The 8,076-nt window shown below is 42.4% G+C and overlaps 1 long non-coding RNA gene across 1 annotated transcript; it reads left to right on the plus strand.

The window, feature by feature from the left end:
- Positions 1-1,142: 1,142 nt before the first annotated feature.
- On the plus strand, positions 1,143-7,387 carry LOC148001825 (uncharacterized). Its single transcript, XR_015635670.1, has 3 exons — positions 1,143-1,246; positions 2,404-2,649; positions 6,058-7,387. It is a non-coding gene; the product is annotated as an uncharacterized LOC148001825 (long non-coding RNA).
- The last annotated feature ends 689 nt before the right edge of the window (positions 7,388-8,076 follow it).

Below are 8,076 nucleotides of genomic sequence, written 5' to 3' on the forward strand. Positions count from 1 at the left end.
TGTGTGGGGATGGTGCTCTGCACCTTTGAACAGGATTTTAGTTCGGCTGTCGGCAAGACACTGAAACCAATGATTGATGGCGGGACCCTGGTACTGGAAAGTGATGCAAGTTGTTATGTGGTCTCTGGAGAAACTGGTGCCAATTCAATTAAGTCCATCGGGGGAGAATGAGCTGCTGTTCCACACCTGAGTTTGAGGGGAAGAAAAGATACAGAATAAGCAAAAAGCGTCATTCCCAACAAAGAAGGTTACTGAGCAGATAAGAGATACAGCTAAATTTAGTGACGGCATACAATATATACTTAGAAGAAGGTTTTAAGAACATGAAACCCATATATAGAGGGGAAAGAATACACCTATAGGTATTGATCAAAATATTGCCACGTCCTCTGCAAAATGTATAGATAAACAAACAAAAGACCTCTCTCTCTCTCTCTCTCTCTCTCTCTCTCTCTCTCTCTCAGTGTGTGTGTGTGTGTGTGTGTGTGTGTGTGTGTGTGTGTGTGTGTGTTAGTATGGGTGTGTCCACTGAGTCCAGATCCCCTGGAGCTGGCTGGAATTGTACTTGGTTTATCTGGGAGAGTAACAATGGCTCTTCATCACTGAGCCGTCTTCTGAGTCTCTGTACATCATTTTTAAAGAAAGATATTCCAGACAATTCAATAAATAGTTAATAGCTAACCTTGGCAGAACAGCATGCAGTGAAACCAGAGAGCTACAGAGACTCAAGGAAAACAGTGCTGGTTTCCCAACTCTATCCAATCACCCCTGTTTCTCTGAGGCTCTTCCCTTCTTTTATGCATGAATGAGGAAATAATAGTGTTTTATAGCCTAGAAAAAAGCCCACACATTAGCAGTCCTAATAGGCTGGATCTACCTGCCACCCAGAGATTCATTCAGAGCAACTACAGAGAAAGGTGTTCAAGGACCCCAAGTTAAGTCCATCTTCAAGGTAATGAGTTGTAAGTTTAAATAGAAGACTCTGGACGAAAGGCAAGAATTAATTATGTATAATTAAACAGTCCTGCTCAGGATGCGTCTAGGTGGTCATTGTCTTAGCTCTGCCTCTGTGAGGTGGCCCGAAGAAGTCTTTGTCATGCCATTACTCACTTAAAGGACTCATTCTCCTTCCTGCACAATAGTGACACCTGCTACAGGCTGCTGCCTCCCATGCATGGAGAACTGCACCCGTGTAGGACATGATGTGACTTCCAAATCTCTGCTTTTCCTGGCATCCAGGATAACTGTAAGTCTAGGGTGATGACTTATCTTGGTGCTTTCAGTCCCACAGTGGGATGAGATAAGTCAGTCAGATGGGCTCGCCTTGTGACTACTCTGCCTGTGTAGGCACACACAGGGGGACAGACACAAAGTAAAAGGCAGGAGTGATACCAGGGTCTCTCCCACTTCTACTTACCTTGTGGGCAAAGCAGCTTCTAAATGTTCATCATAGCACTGCAGTGTGGACTAAAGGAAGTGAAGGATTTAGAGGTGCACACTCCTTGCCTTGCTACACTGGAGGGGGAGGGGTTATTATGAAATATAAATGCCATCACTGCAGGAGTAAGGGAGTACCCAGGTCCATGCCCAGGTATCCTCCTGATAAATCAGGCCATGTCACAGACAGACCTGATGTAAGGACATTTGTTTTGGAGGAAGGGAAGGGAGAGGAGACCTAGAAAAGGCATTGAGGCAGAGAAAGAGGGGCAGAGAAGAGAAAGAGAGAGGCTGATGGGAATACTGGGAAGAGGGAGTGAGAAAGAATGACAGGGGAGAGAGGAGAGGGGAGAGGGGAGAGGGGAGAGAATGAGACAGAAAAGGGAAACGAATGAGAGGGGAGAGAATAAGAACAGGAGAGAGGGAAGAGGGGAGAGGGGCTGCCATGCCCTGACAGTAAATGGAGACAGGTGCAACATTGCTAGGTCTCTGTCGAGCCGAAAGAAATTGTCTGTAAGCAAACATGTACTCTGGCCAAGCAGGGGCAGGGAGGGAGCAGAAGGCACAGGTCAAAGCTAAATATCTCCCATATATGCTTTGTCTTACTTTTGGTGATAGGCCCTCTCACTTACTTTTGGTTAGGCTGGCTTTGGGGAGCCACCTGTCTACCTCCCCAACACTTCAACTGCAGGCACATGCCTCATGCATGACTTTTTAAACTTGAGTGCTGGGGACCGGAACTCAGTTCCTGCTGCCTCCCCAGGAAGCACTTTACTAATGGAGCCATCATCCTGCCTTCCCCCAACTCCTGCCCTCCCCCACCTCCCCCACCCCACCCCCAGAAGGCACTTTAAGTTACAGTAAATGGGGAGAGGACCTGATTTCAGAGCTGACTGCTTTGCTTCCACTGGGAGTGCTGAGAGACTCTGGCACTTATCTGATGATCAATTCCCCATTTTGTCATAGAGAATCACACCACCAAGGAAGAAAAGAGAGAAGTGTCCTGCTCATTTCAGAATTCATGGATCCTCCTTTCATCGGGTCTAAATCAAGGTGACAGTCACCAGAAAACATCAGAAAGTCGAAGTCTCCCTGTATTTCCTGATGCTAATCAACATTTTATTTTCCCAAGGAGAAAGAAAGACAGAAACAAATAAACAAAAAACTACAGTCTTTTCCCAGTCTCTGTCCGCCCCATTCTGCTGTGACCAGGCAAGGATCATTGTTATTTTTTTCTTTTTGCTGTCTCTGCATGTTATTAAATTCATGCCAAATTCAACTTGGCATTTCTAAAAGCAGAAAGAAAAAGAAGAGAAAGAAGGGGGGAGGAAAAAAGTTTCAGAAATGCAGACTCTGGGGTGTAAGACCTTTATGCAAACATAAAATATTAATACATTGAAAAACTCAAAATGCTTCGGTCCCCAGGAGAGAAAATAGCTTATTTTTAGATGTTCAATGCAGGGCATACTGTGTAAGACTGCAAATGCTAGGCAGTAAAATCTTTAACTTGTCCCTTTCTGTCTAACAGCAGGAAGCTGGGTCATTTTGAGCAGGCAGAGAATGAACGCTATTCTAACACTATTCTAACACGTGTACAGAACTGGCTCCCATCTCCTCCCTGGCCCCAAGGTAAAACTAATGACAGCATGTGGAGGATGAGGCCCCTGGAGAGCTTTAGGCTCTCCCATGTCAATATTTTTTTATTTATGTTGCCAAATTACACTCCTCAAAACACTGTGGCAATTTGCTCTCCCAAAAAGTAGAGGAATGCAGAACTCACAACCTGAATGCAGGTCATATTTTTTTTTTTTTGCCCAAGTAGAGAAAATGGAACAAAACTAAAGAAAATGGAATATTTGGTACATTCTCCAAGGGTAGACCTTTCAAAGAGCTTGGGGCTGATCAGTGATTCCTTCTGCTAGAGCCAGTGTTTGTGTGAACGTGTGTTTGTGTGAGTGAGTGGTGTGTGTGTGTCTCTGTGTGTGTGTGTCTGTCTGTCTGTCCTCTGTGTGTGTGTGTGTGTGTGTATATATATATATATATATATATCTGTGTGTGACTGTCTCTGTGTGTATCTGTGTCTGTGTGAGTCTGTGTGTATGTATCTGTGTGTGTGTGTAGCTATGTATGTGTCTGTCTGTCATCTGTGTGTCTGTCTGTGTGTATGTCTGTGTGTGCAGCTGTGTGTATTTGTGTGTATCTGTGTCTGTGTGTATGGCTGTGTGTGTGTACCTGTGTCTGTGTGTATATATGTGTATGTGAGTCTATATATGTGTGTGTCTGCCTGTCTGTCATCTCTGTGTGTGTCTCTGTGTATGTCTGTGTGTGTGTCTGTGTCTGTATGTGAGTTTGTGTGTGTGTGTATGTGTGTGTGTTTAGAGGGGATTGAGGGAGATTCACATAAGATTTCAACATTATATTAGGGTTTATACTTCAGAGGAACTCTTAAACATGAAATGTGTTCTAATGTAACTCAGAAAGCTTATTTTTAAATATTATTTATTGGTATAAATCTAGATGTTCTGAACATATATAAAAATTGTCACAAGTTTATGCAAAACAAATATGGAAAAGAAAAGGACATTGGATTGCTGCAGCCCCTCATGATAACATTCCATTGGTGCATGTGTGCAGTGGTATATGGTTAAATTACAGAGTGTAGTCCATACTCTGGTGTATGGTGGTCAGCTGTTTTTCCCCCACCACAGTAAATATTTGTGTGTATCAGGCCCCAAGGTCTACCACAACATTCAACTGTACTGTTGTAATGGAGAAAATAGCCACAGATGAGAAGGGAATTCCTGAGCTATTTTATGATAACATAACTTTATTTATGAAAGAAATAAAATTTATTTATTTATTTATTTATTTATTTAGTAGGCGGGGCACGGGATTCGATCTCTTTTTTAAAGACATTGTAAATGACAGTATAATACTTTGATTCGTGGATATGCTCAAACCAAAAGCCCCCACAGTTCTCTGTTGCTGAGAACTAACTTCTTTCAGAACTAATTCCTTTAGTTCTTCATAAACTTCTAAGAAGGAAAGAGTTTGGGATGTTGGTTCTGCTAAATGATTGCTAGCCTGTGGACAAAGCTCCCTTTCTAAAAAGGCTATGGCACCTCCTGTGGGGAGAAAGACACCCCAAGGATGTCTGGTAGTGAGTGAGTGAGGACATGAGAGTTTAGTATGACAAGAAGAGAGGTTTTCTAGGACCAGACATTGGAATGCAAGGAGCCCAAGGCCATGACATTCATTGGGTGCATTCCTTTACTGCAAATATTTATATGTTTTCTTTTTCCACTAAAGGAAGCTTGGAATTTCTATTCAACCAAATCCATCCACCCTTTCCTTCTTAGTAAGAGCACTGTTCTTGCCCGACACTACTCTTTCCTTCCTTCAAGTATACTCTGTGGTCAGGGTGATGTTCAAACTGCCTTTCTCTCTTGTTCTTTTTTTTTTTGTCTCCTGTTTTTTTTTCTGCTTTTCTTTCTGTCTCTGTCTCAGTCTCTCAGTCTCTCTCTCTCTCTCTCTCTCTCTCTCTCTCTCTCTCTCTCTCTCTCTCTCTCTCTCTCTCCTATTTTTGAAAGTCATTACAAAACCAATCTACTGACTAATACCCAACACCTAGTACTGGAAATCTCATTTTCTCTGGACTGAATGGTTGTGTCCTTGTAACACTCTCCCTTGTAAGCCTGACCCCACGGGTAAAAGAGGAGGAGGCTTTGGGGGGTGACATCATTCTGCTCCCTTGGGTGGACTGATGCCGTCACTGAACAGGCTGGGAGAACTTTGTATTCTTTTATTTAGTAAGAAGGAGCAACCAGGTGCTGTCCAGGAGCAAATGACCCCAGACTGCTAAGACTGAACCCCCAGTGAACTAGACTGTTGGGGAGAGGGCGGCAATGGGGGGAGGGTTGGGAGGGGAGCACCCATAAGGAAGGGGAGGGGGGAGGGGGATGTTTGCCCGGAAACCGGGAAAGGGAATAACACTCGAAATGTATATAAGACCCCAAATCTCCTGATGCCTTGATGTCGACGTCACGTCTGTCAGGATTCTGAACAAGGATTATCTGTGATTTATAGTTTGCTCAATGTGATAGATTTGGTTCTAACGGCCTGAGATGAACAGTATCTATGCTCAAACACAATAGTTCCTACCCATGTATCTGTTTCTGTGCTCCGCATTCTGCCACACCAATTTCTTTCTATAATCTATTAATGTACCATATACAATTATGTTTGGTAATTATGGCTTATTTTTATCTTTTAGCTCATGTCATGCTTCCATGTTCTAACTTGCATTCATCTTGTTCAGTCATTTAGTGTTTGTCAGTGTAAGAGTCAAATGTAGTTTAAAGGCCATTCAGACTTCTGGGGTAATTATATTAATTTGTAGATTGCCTAGAAAAGACATACCGTCTTTCCAAAACTAATCCATTATACCTAAGTATACATGTGTCTCCTCATTTATTAAAACTGTCTTTTAGTAAATGCATCTATAAAGAATACTTCATTTTGATAAATAGATTTTATTTATAAAAGCAGATTTTTAAAATTTATTTTCCAAATCTTGTCTCTTTTTTTGTGTGCTATTCCTCCTCATATCCTTCTTTACAGATATGCAACCATTTATAGCAGCAAAGAGGAAGATTCACTTCGATTTCGGCATAATTTTTAAAATTAGCTTGATGAAATATTTTATTTCTTAAAATAATTTCTCTGGCTAAGATCAAAAACTCAGGTGACAGCAAATGCTGGCGAGGATGCGGAGAAAGAGGAACACTCCTCCATTGTTGGTGGGATTGCAGACTGGTACAACCATTCTGGAAATCAGTCTGGAGGATCCTCAGAAAATTGGACATTGAACTGCCTGAGGATCCAGCTATACCTCTCTTGGGCATATACCTAAAAGATGCCCCAACATACAAAAAAGACACGTGCTCCACTATGTTCATCGCAGCCTTATTTATAATAGCCAGAAGCTAGAAAGAACCCAGATGCCCTTCAACAGAGGAATGGATACAGAAAATGTGGTACATCTACACAATGGAATATTACTCAGCTATCAAAAACAATGACTTTATGAAATTCGTGGGCAAATGGTGGGGAACTGGAAAATATCATCCTGAGTGAGCTAACCCAAACACAGAAAGACATACATGGTATGCACTCATTGATAAGTGGCTATTAGCCCAAATGCTTGAATTACCCTAGATGCCTAGAACAAACGAAACTCAAGACGGATGATCAAAATGTGAATGCTTCACTCCTTCTTTAAAAGGGGAACAAGAATACCTTTGGCAGGGAAGGGAGAGGCAAAGATTAAAACAGAGACTGAAGGGACACCCATTCAGAGCCTGCCCCACATGTGGCCCATACATATACAGCCATCCAATTAGACAAGATGGATGAAGCAAAGAAGAGCAGGCCGACAGGAGCCGGATGTTGATCTCTCCCGAGAGACACAGCCAGAATACAGCAAATACAGAGGCGAATACCAGCAGCAAACCACTGAACTGAGAACGGGACCCCCGTTGAAGGAATCAGAGAAAGGACTGGAAGAGCTTGAAGGGGCTTGAGACCCCATATGTACAACAATGCCAAGCAACCAGAGCTTCCAGGGACTAAGCCACTACCTAAAGACTATACATGGACTGACCCTGGACTCTGACCCCATAGGTAGCAATGAATATCCTAGTAAGAGCACCAGTGGAAGGGGAAGCCCTGGGTCCTGCTAAGACTGAACCCCCAGTGAACTAGACTGTTGGGGAGAGGGCGGCAATGGGGGGAGGGTTGGGAGGGGAACACCCATAAGGAAGGGGAGGGGGGAGGGGGATGTTTGCCCGGAAACCGGGAAAGGGAATAACACTCGAAATGTATATAAGAAATACTCAAGTTAATAAAAAAAAAATAAATAAATAAAAAATTTAAAAAAGCCCAATTAAAATAATTTCTCAGTTAATTTCTTAGGGATGTTCTGCAATATACCATTTCCTTTATTTTTTGAGCATTTTCAGATGAGAAGTCTGACATTCCGAATAAGGACTAGCTGGGTTTCTATGCACAAAAGTTTTTTTTTAGCGTGGTAAGAAGATATCCTTCTGTGTACAGTTTATGGAGAAATATTTTAAAATTGTAAATGGTTGTTGGATTTTATCAAAAGAAACTTGCCGTCTTTCAAAAGGAGGTATGTGGTCTGTCTGCTTTGATTCACCGATGTGATGAAAATAGCAGTGTATTAAATAATATTGAACTGTCATTGGAGTTCAGATGTTTGCATCCATGTTCATAAATAATGCAGAATTCTTGAATCCTGGGGACAAGTTAAAATGCCCTTTGTTCCTGCTATATTAAGTGAAAGGAAAGTAAGTTCTCGAGCTTTTCCATCACATAGCGTGTGATCTTGTTTTCTCTTTCACAAAAACATATACCCACACAGGGTGGAATAAACGTAGAGAAGCAGGGAGAAAGGATGGTGTAAGACCGCAAGTCAGACCACTGGTGCTGCCTCCCGGGGGGTAGGAGAACTGGAAAGAGGACGTTTGTGTTCCTTAGCTGTATTTATTGCTATATGGTTTTAATTGAAGCAGTATGGGATTGTTTCTGGTACCACTGAGCCCAAAGACCCTGCTTCTT

Source organism: Rattus norvegicus, chromosome 13 (genome assembly GCF_021556685.1).
Source record: "Rattus norvegicus strain SHRSP/BbbUtx chromosome 13, alternate assembly SHRSP_T2T, whole genome shotgun sequence".
In the NCBI taxonomy this organism is placed as follows: domain Eukaryota; kingdom Metazoa; phylum Chordata; class Mammalia; order Rodentia; family Muridae; genus Rattus; species Rattus norvegicus.